Source organism: Dendrobates tinctorius, unplaced genomic scaffold, assembly GCF_039654945.1.
Source record: "Dendrobates tinctorius isolate UK_male_01 unplaced genomic scaffold, ASM3965494v1 ptg000018l, whole genome shotgun sequence".
In the NCBI taxonomy this organism is placed as follows: Eukaryota; Metazoa; Chordata; class Amphibia; order Anura; family Dendrobatidae; genus Dendrobates; species Dendrobates tinctorius.
In genome coordinates, this window is record NW_027361686.1 from 1,328,262 (window position 1) to 1,341,155 (window position 12,894).

Genomic DNA, 12,894 nt, shown 5'->3' on the forward strand with positions numbered 1-12,894 from the left:
AGTTGCTGGACAGCTTGTGCAGACGGTCAAAATAGCACAGCGTGCTAGGCCACAAAATGTCTTCCAAAGTAGGAAGAGTGCAGGGTGGCACTTTTTTTAACAAAATCCTCATGATCAGGCCAAGGTTATCTGTAAGAAGTGCGCAAAGACCTTTAGCCGAGGGAAAAATCTGAAAAATTTGAATACCAGTTGCATGCTTAGACATTTAACCAGCATGCACTTGCAAGCGTGGACACAACACCAAACCTCAAGTACCACATGTGCAACTGATCACAAAGAAGGTAGTCAGCAACGCTACATTGTTTCCCCCACTGTAAGCCCACCGGTTAGCACAGCAGCAAATGTTGAGGTGTCGTTGCAAGGCCAAAGCAGTCAGGGAATCCCACTGTTATATCAACGAAAGACTGAATCTAGGCCATCAGAAAGAACACCAACTCCATCACCATCATCAACCCTCTCTCAGTCCGCCCTGTCCATCGCTAGTTCCACCATATGCAGCTCTCAAGTCCAGTCCAGCTCACCCTCCCAGAGACTATGAGTAGGTCAAGAAAGTACTCAGTCTCTCATCCGCGTACACTGGGTTTGAACGCCCACATTGCCAAACTAATCTCGTTAGATATGATGCCCTATCGGTTGGTGGAAAGCACAGCTTTCCGCGAACTCATGGCCTATGCAGTACCACGCTATGACCTACCCAGTCGCCACTTCTTCTCTCGCAAAGCCATCCCAGCCCTCCACCATCATGTGAAAGACCGCATTGTCCATGCACTCAATCAGTCAGTGAGTGGAAAGGTGCACCTCACAACTGATGCATGGTCCAGTCGGCATGGCCAGGGCCGTTACGTGTCCATCACTGCGCGCTGGGTTAATGTGGTGGATGCAGGGTCCACAGGGGACAGCGGTGGTGGGACAGTGCTGCCTAGCCCACGGTATAGGAAACAGTTGGCTGTAGGCGTTCGACCCTCCTCCTCCAGAAGCGAAAGCTCGTCCACAGAGCGCAGTCGTACGAGCACTCCATCTGCAGCTGGCACTGTTGCACACGAGGTGTACCCCTATCGAGCAGCTAGTGGAAAGCGTCAGCAGGCTGTGTTGCAGATGATGTGTTTGGGCGACAGACACACCGTGGAGGTGCTGGCCGAGTACTTTCAGCGACAAACTGAGTCATGGCTGGGCAGTATACATCTTGAGGCAGGCAAGGTAGTTAGTGATAACGGCCGTAATTTTGTGGCAGCCATAGCCCTTTCAAAACTCAGCCACATACCTTGCTTGGCTCACACCTTGAACCTGGTGGTGCAGTGCTTCCTCAACAATTATCCGGAGTTAACAGCCCTGCTCCAGAAGGTGCGAAGACTGCGCGCACATCCGCCGGTCGCCTGTACACTCCATTCGTATGCAGAAGCTGCAGCGATTGCTCCACCTTCCCAACCACCGCCTCATTATCGACATTGCAACAAGGTGGAACTCCACCCTGCACATGGTTGAGTGGCTGTGCGAACAGAGGCAGGCCATAATGCATTTGTGGGAGGATACACGGCCAGGCACTTTGAGAGCAGAGATGGAGTTGACAGGTGTGCAGTGGTCGAAGCTGAAAGACCTCTGTAACATCCTTCAGTGTTTTGAGGAATGCACACAGCTGGTAAGCGCAGACGACGCTATCCTAAGCATGAGCATCCCACTTATGCGTCTGCTCATGCAAACTTTGACGCACCTTAAGGAGCAGGCGTCTGCAGCCAATGATGACGAGGAGGAAGAGGAGGAGGGAATCCTTGATGACATTCAGCCATTGTCTGCTCAGGGACCTCTCCTGGACGAGGTGGAGGAAGAAGAGGAGGAGGAGGATGATGATGGGCATGATTACTTTGGGGAGGAGGATGCATCTCGTGGGGCAAGTGAAAATGTTGGCGTGGCAAGGTCTGGTACAGGGTTTGTGCGTGACTGGAGGGATGTGGATTTGCCAGAAAGTGCTCCTCCAACCAGCACTCGCAGTGCATCATTGACACCGGGAACATTGGCCCACATGTCAGATTATGCCTTGCAGATCCTAAAAAGGGACCCCCGCATTGCCAAAATGATGAACGATGGCGACTACTGGTTGGCCAGCATCCTGAATCCACGCTATAAAGGCAAATGACAAAACATCATGCCACACGAGAACCTTGACCTAATATTGGCTAATAAACAAGCAACTCTGGTAAACCGGTTGGTTGAGGCAGGGGCGTATCTAGGGGGGGGCAACCGGGGCAGTTGCCCCGGGCGCAGCCAGCAGGGGGCGCAGCCGGCCCGCCGAATGCAGCGGTCCGCAGTATCCTCCCTGGCGGCTGCGTTCTGCCGCCCCTCTGGCCTGAGAGTCGGCGGTTCTCTGTGTCAGCTGTCAAGCTGACAGCTTGCGCAGAGAAGGTGCGCGTGCCGGCTCCCAGGGAACAATTGTACTGACGTCTGTATAGACGCCAGTACAATTGCAGCTCTGACCGCCGGGCCAGAGCGATGTCAGCAGCGTGACATGTCATGTGATCACGCTGCTGGCGCCCAGAGTGAACGCTCCCCACTAGTGGTAAGTGTGCTCCAATGTGGAGCTGAAGAAACCACCGAAGATGGGGGGTGTTAATGTGTGGCGATGGGGTTAATGTGTAGTGGGGTTAATGAGTGGGGATGAGGTTAATGGATGGGGGTTAATGTGTGGGGGGTAAGGAGTGGGGATGGGGTTAATGTGGGGGGGTTAATGAGTGGAGATGGGGGTTACTGTGTGGGGGGTTAATGAGTGGGGATGGGGTTAATGTGTGGGGGGTTAATGTGTGGGGATGGGGATTAATGTGTGGGGGGGTTAATGAGTGGGGATGGGGGTTAATGTGTGGGGAGGTTAATGAGTGGGGATGGGGTTAATGTGTGGGGGAGTTAATGTGTGGGGGTTAATGTGTGGGGATGGGGGATAATGTGTGGGGGGTTAATGAGTGGGGATGGGGGTTAATGTGTGTGGGGGGTTAATGAGTGGGGATGGGGGTTAATGTGTGGGGGCGTTAATGAGTGGAGATGAGGTTAATGTGTGGGGGGTTAAAGAGTGGGGATGGGGGTTACTGTTTGGGGGTAAAGAGTGGGGATGGGGTTAATGAGTGGGGGTTAATGAGTGGGGATGGGGGTTAATGTGTGGGGGGTTAATGAGGGGATGGGGTTAATGTGTGGGGATGGGGGTTATTGAGTGGGGATGGAATTAATTTGTGGAGGTTTAATGAGTGGGGATGGAATTAATGTCTGGGGGGTTAATGAGTGGGGATGGGGGTTAATGTGTGGGGGATTTGGAGTGGGGGGGTACATAATGTGTTGGGGGATTTGGGAGTATGGACGGGGGGGTTAATGAGTGGGGATGGAATTAATGAGTGGGGATGGGGGTTATTGTTTGGGGGGTTAATGAGTAGGGATGGGGTTAATATGTGGGGGATTTGGGAGTGGGGATGGGGGTTATTTAATGTGTGGGGGATTTGGAGTGGGGAGGGGCGCCGAACCAAATTCTTGCCCCGGGTGCCAGGAAGCCTAGATACGCCTCTGGGTTGAGGCATTCCCAGCACACAGCAGCGGTGATGGTTCTCACACAAGCGTACGGGCCGGGGGCAGCTTGGCAGAGGTGTTCGTGGTGCACACAGCAGAAGTGGCGTTGCAGAGAGGGGTTTCATGACAATGTTGTGGACTGATTTTTCAAGTACCGCTCACACAACTGGTAATACTGCATCGATGGAAAGTTACAGGAGACATCAGTTGTCAACTATGGTTACAAACTACTTTTCCTCCCATATCGATGTTCTCCCGTACAGGTCATTCCCCTTTGATTATTGGGCTGCTAAACTGGACACCTGGCCTGAATTGGCACAATATGCCTTACAGGAGCTCGCTTGCCCAGCTGCAAGTGTGCTATCGGAAAGAGTCTTCAGTGCAGCTGGATCAATCCTGACAGAAAAAAGGACCCGTCTGTGACTGTCAGAAAAATGGCTTGCTTTGGTCCTCCTCTTCCTGGGACTTGAACAATTTCGCCTTTTGCATCAGCTGAATGTCCAACATCAACATATGCCACTTTCTAAAACTCCCTAACTGTGCTGCCTCCCCCCCCCCCATAGCCGGGGTCACCACCTAGCGCACGAAAACCGTGCGAGTGCTGTTGCCCTGGACAGGTGGGTAGGCCGAATCTTGGGTGCGGGCACTGGCACAGGGTCCCTCATAGTGCAATCAAGTGTCTCTGATGGTGGTGGTGCACACCTGCCGTCAGACACACCACCGTACTATGAGGGGCCCAGTGCCAGTACTGACGCCCACGAGTGGGCCCTCCTTGCTTGGGCAGGGCCCCAGCGTTTGCAATCTTTACCTCTCCCTGCTCCTCCGCTGTGTAGTCTGGGCCGTCAAATCCATACTGGGCCTGACACCATCTGAGCCTGCCTCCTGATCTATAGACATATATTTTGAATGTGTACACTATGCTATCCATACATGTTATCCGGGGATACGGTACCCTTTCTCACCTTTGTACAATCACGTGTTATCCATACTGGGCCTGACACCGTCTGAGCCTGCCTCCTGATCTATAGTCATATATTTTGAATGAGTACACTATGCTATCCATACATGTTATCCGGGGATACGGTACCCTTTCTCTCCTTTGCACAATCACGTGTAATCCATACTGGGCCTGACACCGTCTGAGCCTGCCTCCTGATCTATAGACATATATTTTGAATGTGTACACTATGCTATCCATACATGTTATCCGGGGTTACGGTACCCTTTCTCACCTTTGTGCAATCACGTGTAATCCATACTGGGCCTGACACCGTTTGAGCCTGCCTCCTGATCTATAGACATATATTTTGAATGTGTACACTATGCTATCCATACATGTTATCCGGGGATACGGTACCCTTTCTCACCTTTGTGCAATCACGTGTAATCCATACTGGGCCTGACACCGTCTGAGCCTGCCTCCTGATCTATAGACATATATTTTGAATGTGTACACTATGCTATCCATACATGTTATCCGGGGATACGGTACCCTTTCTCACCTTTGTGCAATCACGTGTAATCCATACTGGGCCTGACACCGTTTGAGCCTGCCTCCTGATCTATAGACATATATTTTGAATGTGTACACTATGCTATCCATACATGTTATCCGGGGATACGGTACCCTTTCTCACCTTTGCGCAATCACATGTAATCCATACTGGGCCTGACACCGTCTGAGCCTGCCTCCTGATCTATAGACATATATTTTGAATGTGTACACTATGCTATCCATACATGTTATCCGGGGATACGGTACCCTTTCTCACCTTTGTGCAATCACGTGTAATCCATACTGGGCCTGACACCGTCTGAGCTTGCCTCCTGAACTATAGACATATATTTTGAATGTGTACACTATGCTATCCATACATGTTATCCAGGGATACGGTACCCTTTCTCACCTTTGTGCAATCACGTGTAATCCATACTGGGCCTGACACCGTCTGAGCCTGCCTCCTGATCTATAGACATATATTTTGAATGTGTACACTATGCTATCCATACATGTTATCCGGGGATACAGTACCCTTTCTCACCTTTGTGCAATCACGTGTAATCCATACTGGGCCTGACACCGTCTGAGCCTGCCTCCTGATCTATAGACATATATTTTGAATGTGTACACTATGCTATCCATACATGTTATACGGGGAAACGGTACCCTTTCTCACCTTTGTGCAATCACGTGTAATCCATACTGGGCCTGACACCGTCTGAGCCTGCCTCCTGATCTATAGACATATATTTTGAATGTGTACACTATGCTATCCATACATGTTATCCGGGGATACGGTACCCTTTCTCACCTTTGTGCAATCACGTGTAATCCATACTGGGCCTGAGAACGGCTGGCGAGCTGTTAAGCAAACTACAGCACCTGTGGTTTGCACATGTAAGTTTTTCATTTTTTCAGGAATGACGGTTAGGCCTAATTCCGGAACTTCGGTTGACCTGCACTTACTGGGAAATCATCGTTCGCGGGTAATAATTGTAATCCCAGATCCCCATCACTAACGTTGTTCAGCGGGTTATCTGCACCTGTAAGCGACAAATGCCGGGCAGCCACGGACATGTAAGGGCATGACACACCAGTTATTGGCCAATCTCACGTGCCAGAGCCTCGCGTGTCCCTCTAGTAAGCCGGACTCGGACCGCGGGGCATGACGGAGTCTCGTTCGTTAACGGAATTAAGCTTGCAATGTGTGCATCTTTTTTGTGGCTGGATGGTTGAGGTTGCCCATGTTGAGTCAAATTACGCCGTAGGCTCCACTCCTGGTGGTACCCTTCTGGACATTCCTTTAAGGTTCAGCTTTGCAACCATACTGCCCACGTAAAACAAACACTTTGCCTTCATGAACGCTATTTGGAGGGTCGTGACTCGTGGGAATAATGCCGCCCAATAAGTTAACCTGCTAGAGAGATCCTTGGTTGCTCCCAAGCATGACATCACACTCCCTAGGAGGAAGGTAATGCCACTGTGGCGACCGTACTCCTGGGGGCGACACAAGTGCACTGATGCCCAGCCACTGCTCGATGAATCTGCTGGTACATTGACCCAGACCACTACATTCCCCTCGCACGCTACACGGCCTGAATCTGACCCTGATGAAACTCAGGTTACCCTTCCCATATACAGTTCCATCTTACACGGTGACAAAGAGGAAGCTGCAGATGAAAGTGCAGGTTCGGCACACCCGCCGTCAGACACACCACCGTACTATCAGGGGCCCTGTGCCAGTGCCATCGCCAACGAGTGGGCCCCCCTGCTTGCTCAGGATCACAGCACTTGCAAGGTTGAAATACTGTGCAGTGAGATGGAAGATGGGGACGACGAGGAGTTCAGACTAGTACAGGGATTCCCTAGCGAGGAGACTTATTTGATTGTTTTCAATGTTGGGACAGCAATTTTTGGGGAGCACTATACTCTGGAGAATGATAGATGGGGCCCACCATACACTGGAACATTCCAAAGGAGGACATCAGACACTGGAGCAGCATTTACAGGGCCCATTATACACTAGAGCATTAGAAATGGGGCCCATTATGTTTGGAGCATTATTTGGGCCCATAAGACAGTGGAGCTTCATCCATGGGGACCAACATATACTGTAGCATTATGTGGAGCTCATCATATACTGTTTCAAACATTATATGGGACCAATGATTCTGTATGGTGAAATAGATGGGCCTCGTCATGAGATGTAAAAAGTGAAGTATTTTTCATTGTACTATACCGCTATTTCTCTGCCGTATCGGAGCATCATGAGTTGTGGTATGTGTTAAAGGGGCGCTCTTTTGCCCAGGGCACATGAAAACCTGGAGCCATCCCTACCCCCCCACAACTTTAGCCAAATAACCCCCATTTTTCAGTGCGTAACTAGTATTATGAAGTTAATTAAGGTTGACAAGCTTAAGTAAGAAGAATTGATGCTTTTGGCATTCAAATGGGCACTGTAGGTGTGTTTCCTGTCCTCCTCTCACTGCCGACTTTAATTCCCCATTGACTTACATTGGGTTTCGTGTTTCGGTCGGACCCCCGACTTTTCCCTATAGTCGGCCGATTTTGCTCGACCCGACTTTTGGAAGAGTCGGGTTTCATGAAACGAAACTCGACCCTAAAAAAGCAAAAGTCGCTCAACTCTAATGGTCAGCCCTTGCCTCAGATAGGATATAAAGTGGTGACCATCAAGATTGGCCGAGTAGAACTGCAATTGCAAGGTTTGATTATAGTTGATATTGACAAACGAGAATGCCATCCTATGATCACTTTAGGCACTAATGTAACTGAAAATTGTCTTGGAGAAATTATTGCTTTGTTACAACAGGTAGCTGAGACCGCCAGTTACAGTCAGCGGCGGGTCCTGCAAAAGGAGATACAACAGGTAGAGCTGTCTGTGGAGAAGTCGGCAGTGTCAGAGTAAGTGATCCTTTTCCCATTGCAGTGCCTCCCAGAAGTGAAATGTTAATTTGGTGTCGGGCAGCAATAGGCCTCAGGGGTCAAGATTAACAAGCCCTGGTAGAACCCATGTACTCTGATAGTAGGCCCACTATCCTGACAGCCAGAGGGGTAGTTGATGTCCGCAAGAGGAGAGTACCGATACGCATCTTAAATTGTGGGGAGAGAGGTCCAGTTACCCCGGTATGCCACCCTTACTAAATTGTTCACTGTCAGTAACAATGCAATCGAGACACTAGAACCCTTGCATCCGTCTGACAAGGTGGAAGAGAATGGCTCTGAAGGGCAGCAGGAGGATTGGTGTCAGCAGCTACACGTAGGCACTGACTCCACCCTTTCGCACCAAAAGTATGGGGCTTACTGGGTGGCTCGAGAATTTGAACGAGTCTTCAGCAAACATCCTCTAGACTTTGGGCAGGCAAAAGGGGTCCAACATCATATCCCCACCGGAGATCATCCACCTATTAAAGAGAGGCACCGGCCAGTACCCCCAGCACACTATCAATGTGCCAAGAGTATATCAGAGATAGTTGTAGCCCCTGGGCAGCTCCATTAGTCCTCGTTAAAAAGAAAGATGGTACTATGAGGATGTGTGTAGACTACAGGCAGATTAACAGCATTACACATAAAGACGCTTACCCATTACCTAGAATTGAGGAATCACTAGCTGCACTGAGAACTGCTAATTATTTCTCTACCTTAGATCTCACCAGTGGGTATTGGCAGGTTCCTGTGGCAGAGGCAGACAAAGAGAAGACAGCGTTTACAACACCAATGGGCCTCTGCGAGTTTAACTACATGCCGTTCGGGCTCAGCAATGTGCCAGGAACATTTCAGCGGTTAATGGAATGCTGCCTTGGACATAAAATCTTTGAAACCGTTCTGCTGTACCTGGACGACATCATCGTCTTCTCCAAACCTACGAAGATCATTTGAAGCACCTAGCCGAGGTTTTCAAAGCCTTGTCAAACTTTGGCCTGAAAATAAAACCGTCCAAATGTCACCTTTTGAAACCAAAGGTGCAGTACCTAGGCCATGTGGTGAGTGCGGAAGGTGTGGCACCCGATTCTGACAAAGTCACCGTTATCCGGGACTGGCAAAGACCCAGCACTATTAATGAAGTGAGGCAATTTCTTGGGTTAGTAGGCTACTACCGAAGATTTATCAAGAACTTCACCAAGATAGCAGCACCGCTGCAAGATCTTCTAGTGGGCCAATCCAAGAAGGCCAAGAACAAAAATCTTCCGTTCGAGTGGAACAAAAGGATAGAAGAGTCCTTCACAAAGTTGAAACTGGCCCTCACAGGAGATGAGTTCCTGGCCTACCCTGACTATGACCAGCCATTTGTACTTTACACTGATGCCAGCAACGTGGGATTGGGAGCCGTGCTGTCACAAGTGCAGAAAGGCAGAGAGAGAGTGATTGCCTACGCAAGCAGGAAGCTTCGTCCCACTGAGAGGAACCCCGACAACTACAGTTCCTTTAAACTGGAGTTTCTCACCATAGTCTGGGCAGTAACAGAGCGCTTCAAGCACTACTTGGCTTCAGCAAAGTTCACCATCTACACGGATAATAATCCGCTAACCCACCTGGAAACGGCAAAGCTTGGGGCACTTGAGCAGAGATGGATGGCCCGACTGTCCAACTAGGAGTTCACCATCAAGTACCGAGCAGGACATAAGAACGCTAATGCGGATGCACTGTCCAGGATGCCCAATTCACCTGACGGGGGAGAAGATCCAAAAGAACTCGAAGAAATCGAGTTACCAGCCTTCCACCATCCAATTGCAGCCCAGCGCCCTCAAGGAGTAAGGAATAAGCGCTTTGTCGTACGAGAGGTAACGTTGAACCCATTACCCCATCATGAGTGGGCAGAGACACAAGATAGTGACCCAGCTGTTCGTCTAGTAAAGGAGTGGCTGGCACAAGCTGATGCACAACCTGGTCCAGATAATCCACAAGAAGCACAGCAGTTATGGAAGGAAAGAGGCAAGCTGTTCATCTACGAGGGTAAACTGAGTCGGAGGAACATCAACTCGCGCACACACGAACTGGTCTGGCAGGTGGTAGTCCCGAAGAGGGATGCGCCAAGAGGCGTACCACAATGGAGCAGGACACTTCGGTTGGAAGAAGTTGGAGGTCCTACTTCGTGAAAGGTTCTACTGGGTTGGCATGAGGAGTTCCATTGAGAAGTGATGCTGAGAATGTGGCCCATGCAACCTGCGCAGAAAAGACCGTAACAGCCAGCGAGCCCCATTACAGCCGATCATCACAAAACAGTCGCTTGAACTGGTAGCCTTGGATTACGTGAAGTTAACTCCGAGTAGGAATGGCTACACCTATGCTTTGACCGTTGTGGACCATTACTCAAGGTTCTTGGTAGTTGTGCCTGTTAAAGACCAAACAGCGAAGACAGCAGTCAAGGCATTTCAGCAACACGTTTGTCGACTGCACGGATACCCTGAACAAGTGCTCACCGACCAAGGTCCAGCCTTTGAGGCAGAAGTGTTCCAGGAGTTCTGTAACATGTACGGTTGCAAGAAAATCAGAACGACACCGTACCACCCACAGACAAATGGCATGTGTGAGAAGATGAACCAGGTGGTCACTGACTTATTGAAGACCTTACCTTTGGAAGAACGAAACCAGTGGCCAGAGAAGTTGCCAGATCTGGTAGATCTATATAATCATATACCGGTAAACTCTACAAATTTCACTCCGGCCTACTTGATGAGAGCAAGACCTGGCAAGTTACTCATTGATTTAGATATGGGAGTCTTAACACCTGAGACAACATCACCAGATGCAGACTGGGATACAAAGCGGCAGCAACAATACCACAAAGTGCAAGAATGTGTGGAGAAAATTTTGTCCCAAACAAGACAGAGGCAGGAAAGGAATTACAATCAACATGCACCTGCAGTTCAATTGACACCAGGAGAACAAGTACTTAAAAGAAAGAGACCCGTTCACAAACTAGATGAACAGTGGGAGGCAGAGCCATACACAGTAATAACTTCAGACTTTAATAACACCAAAGTATGTATCATCAGCAAAGATGGAGGAGAAACCTTAGAAGCAGTCTCAAGAGATCATCTAAAGATGTGCCCTGATCAATTGAAGGACAAGAAGGAAGTCCAAGATACTCCACAACCCAGAGTAGAGGTGGAAGAAAAGATCCATACTATACTTGGAGAATTTCCTCGGACGTGGACACAAGTAAATCAGGCTATCATAGTACCAGTCCTAACCTTTCATCAGCCTACTGCACCAGATGAAGAAGAGACTCATAATGAAATGGCTCCAGTAACAGATGCCACATCTGCAGTGGAATGCACAAAATCAGTCCCAAGCTAACAGCGAATCTGTCAATCTCATGGTGAGTCTATGAGTCAAGAGAAGGCAGTCTAGAATACCTATCTTACACAAGTCTATTTATAGCGTAGTGACTAGTGCACCAACAGTAGACATCAGAGAACAGGTCAGGTCATCAGAAATACCTATACTGTGTAGATCCACTCATAGTACTAGAGGTCAGATCCCTGCCCGTTACAGAGATTACATAATGTAAATAAAGTAACAAGAATGTATAGTAGTAACCGTTAAGCATGAGAACCTACAGAGACTTACTGTAAGAACCTTTTTAAGTATTCGTAATAACCAGTTAAAGGACAATTGGGCCACAGGACTATGTGTGGTCAGAAATTTTATTTGTAATTAGTTATTTCAACATGGCCTTGCAAATAAGCCGCCGGCGTGGCCGAAAAACAGGCCCATATACAGAGTGCCCTGTAGCCACGCCCAGGGACGACACACAAAGTGGGTTAAGGCGGTTCCCACCAACTAAACTCCAGGTACAAGCACAAAGACAATTCCTGGACAGCAGCGTAAGGACTGGTCGCTGCAGTAACTGTGCTATTGTTTCTTTTTCTTGTCTGTTTTTTGATAATTTTTAAATTTTTAAGACTTTGTAGATTTTCATTAATTGTTGTTGTTAACAATTATTGTTATGTTTCCTCAGTCCAGGAGTACTGAACTTAACTGGGGGGGAATGTGACAGCCCAGAGTCCGGTTGTCACAGTGACATTACCTTCCTCTAATGGGTGAAGTCATGCTTGGAGGCAGAAGGGGGGCCCCCATGCCAGTTAACAGAGAAATCACAATTCCTGCTGCAGGTCAGAAAAAGGAGCTTCCTTATAAATTCTGGCCAGCAGAGGGGGTTGGTAAGTCAGCTAGAAGTCAGCTGAGGGAGTTGTCATGGAAACGAGAGCAGCTGTGAGCTGAGAGAATATAACAAACAGTTATAACCTGAGGTAAAAATATCTTTCTGGAAGGTCCAGTCAGTTCAGGACGGAGAGCTGATCTGACAGGAGGGGAAGGACGATAGCAGAGACAAGAAGCTTTGGGGAAGCTAAAACTACCAATAGCAGACCCCAGAGTGAAGTGCTAATAGAGAGAAAGGGACGTCAGAGTCCTTGGTGGTCAGGAGCTGTATGTCCTGATCGCCGAATCTGAAAGTACAGGGGATGGTAAATTCCTGTGCGACATTGATCACCTGAGGGCACGGCAGCAGATAAGGAGCCTGGGACTGACAGTGAAAAGGATGGTACCCGTGGAATAGGCTCATGCTGACAGCCGTACAGGTTAGTGAAATCATCACGCAATTGAGTGTCGCAGCATATTTATAAACAGCAGAGACCCACACACAAAGCACGGAAGGAAGGTCCTAAATCCCCACCTGGCAAGGTGGATCCCCTGAATGCCTCCAGGCGAGCCGGACTCATCCCATCACCTGTATGTGGTACTCTGGATTGCAACCAATTACCAGTAAAAAGTAAAGAAACTGCACCTCTCTGTGTCCTCCTATCATTTCTCTGCACCCCAACGTCTAC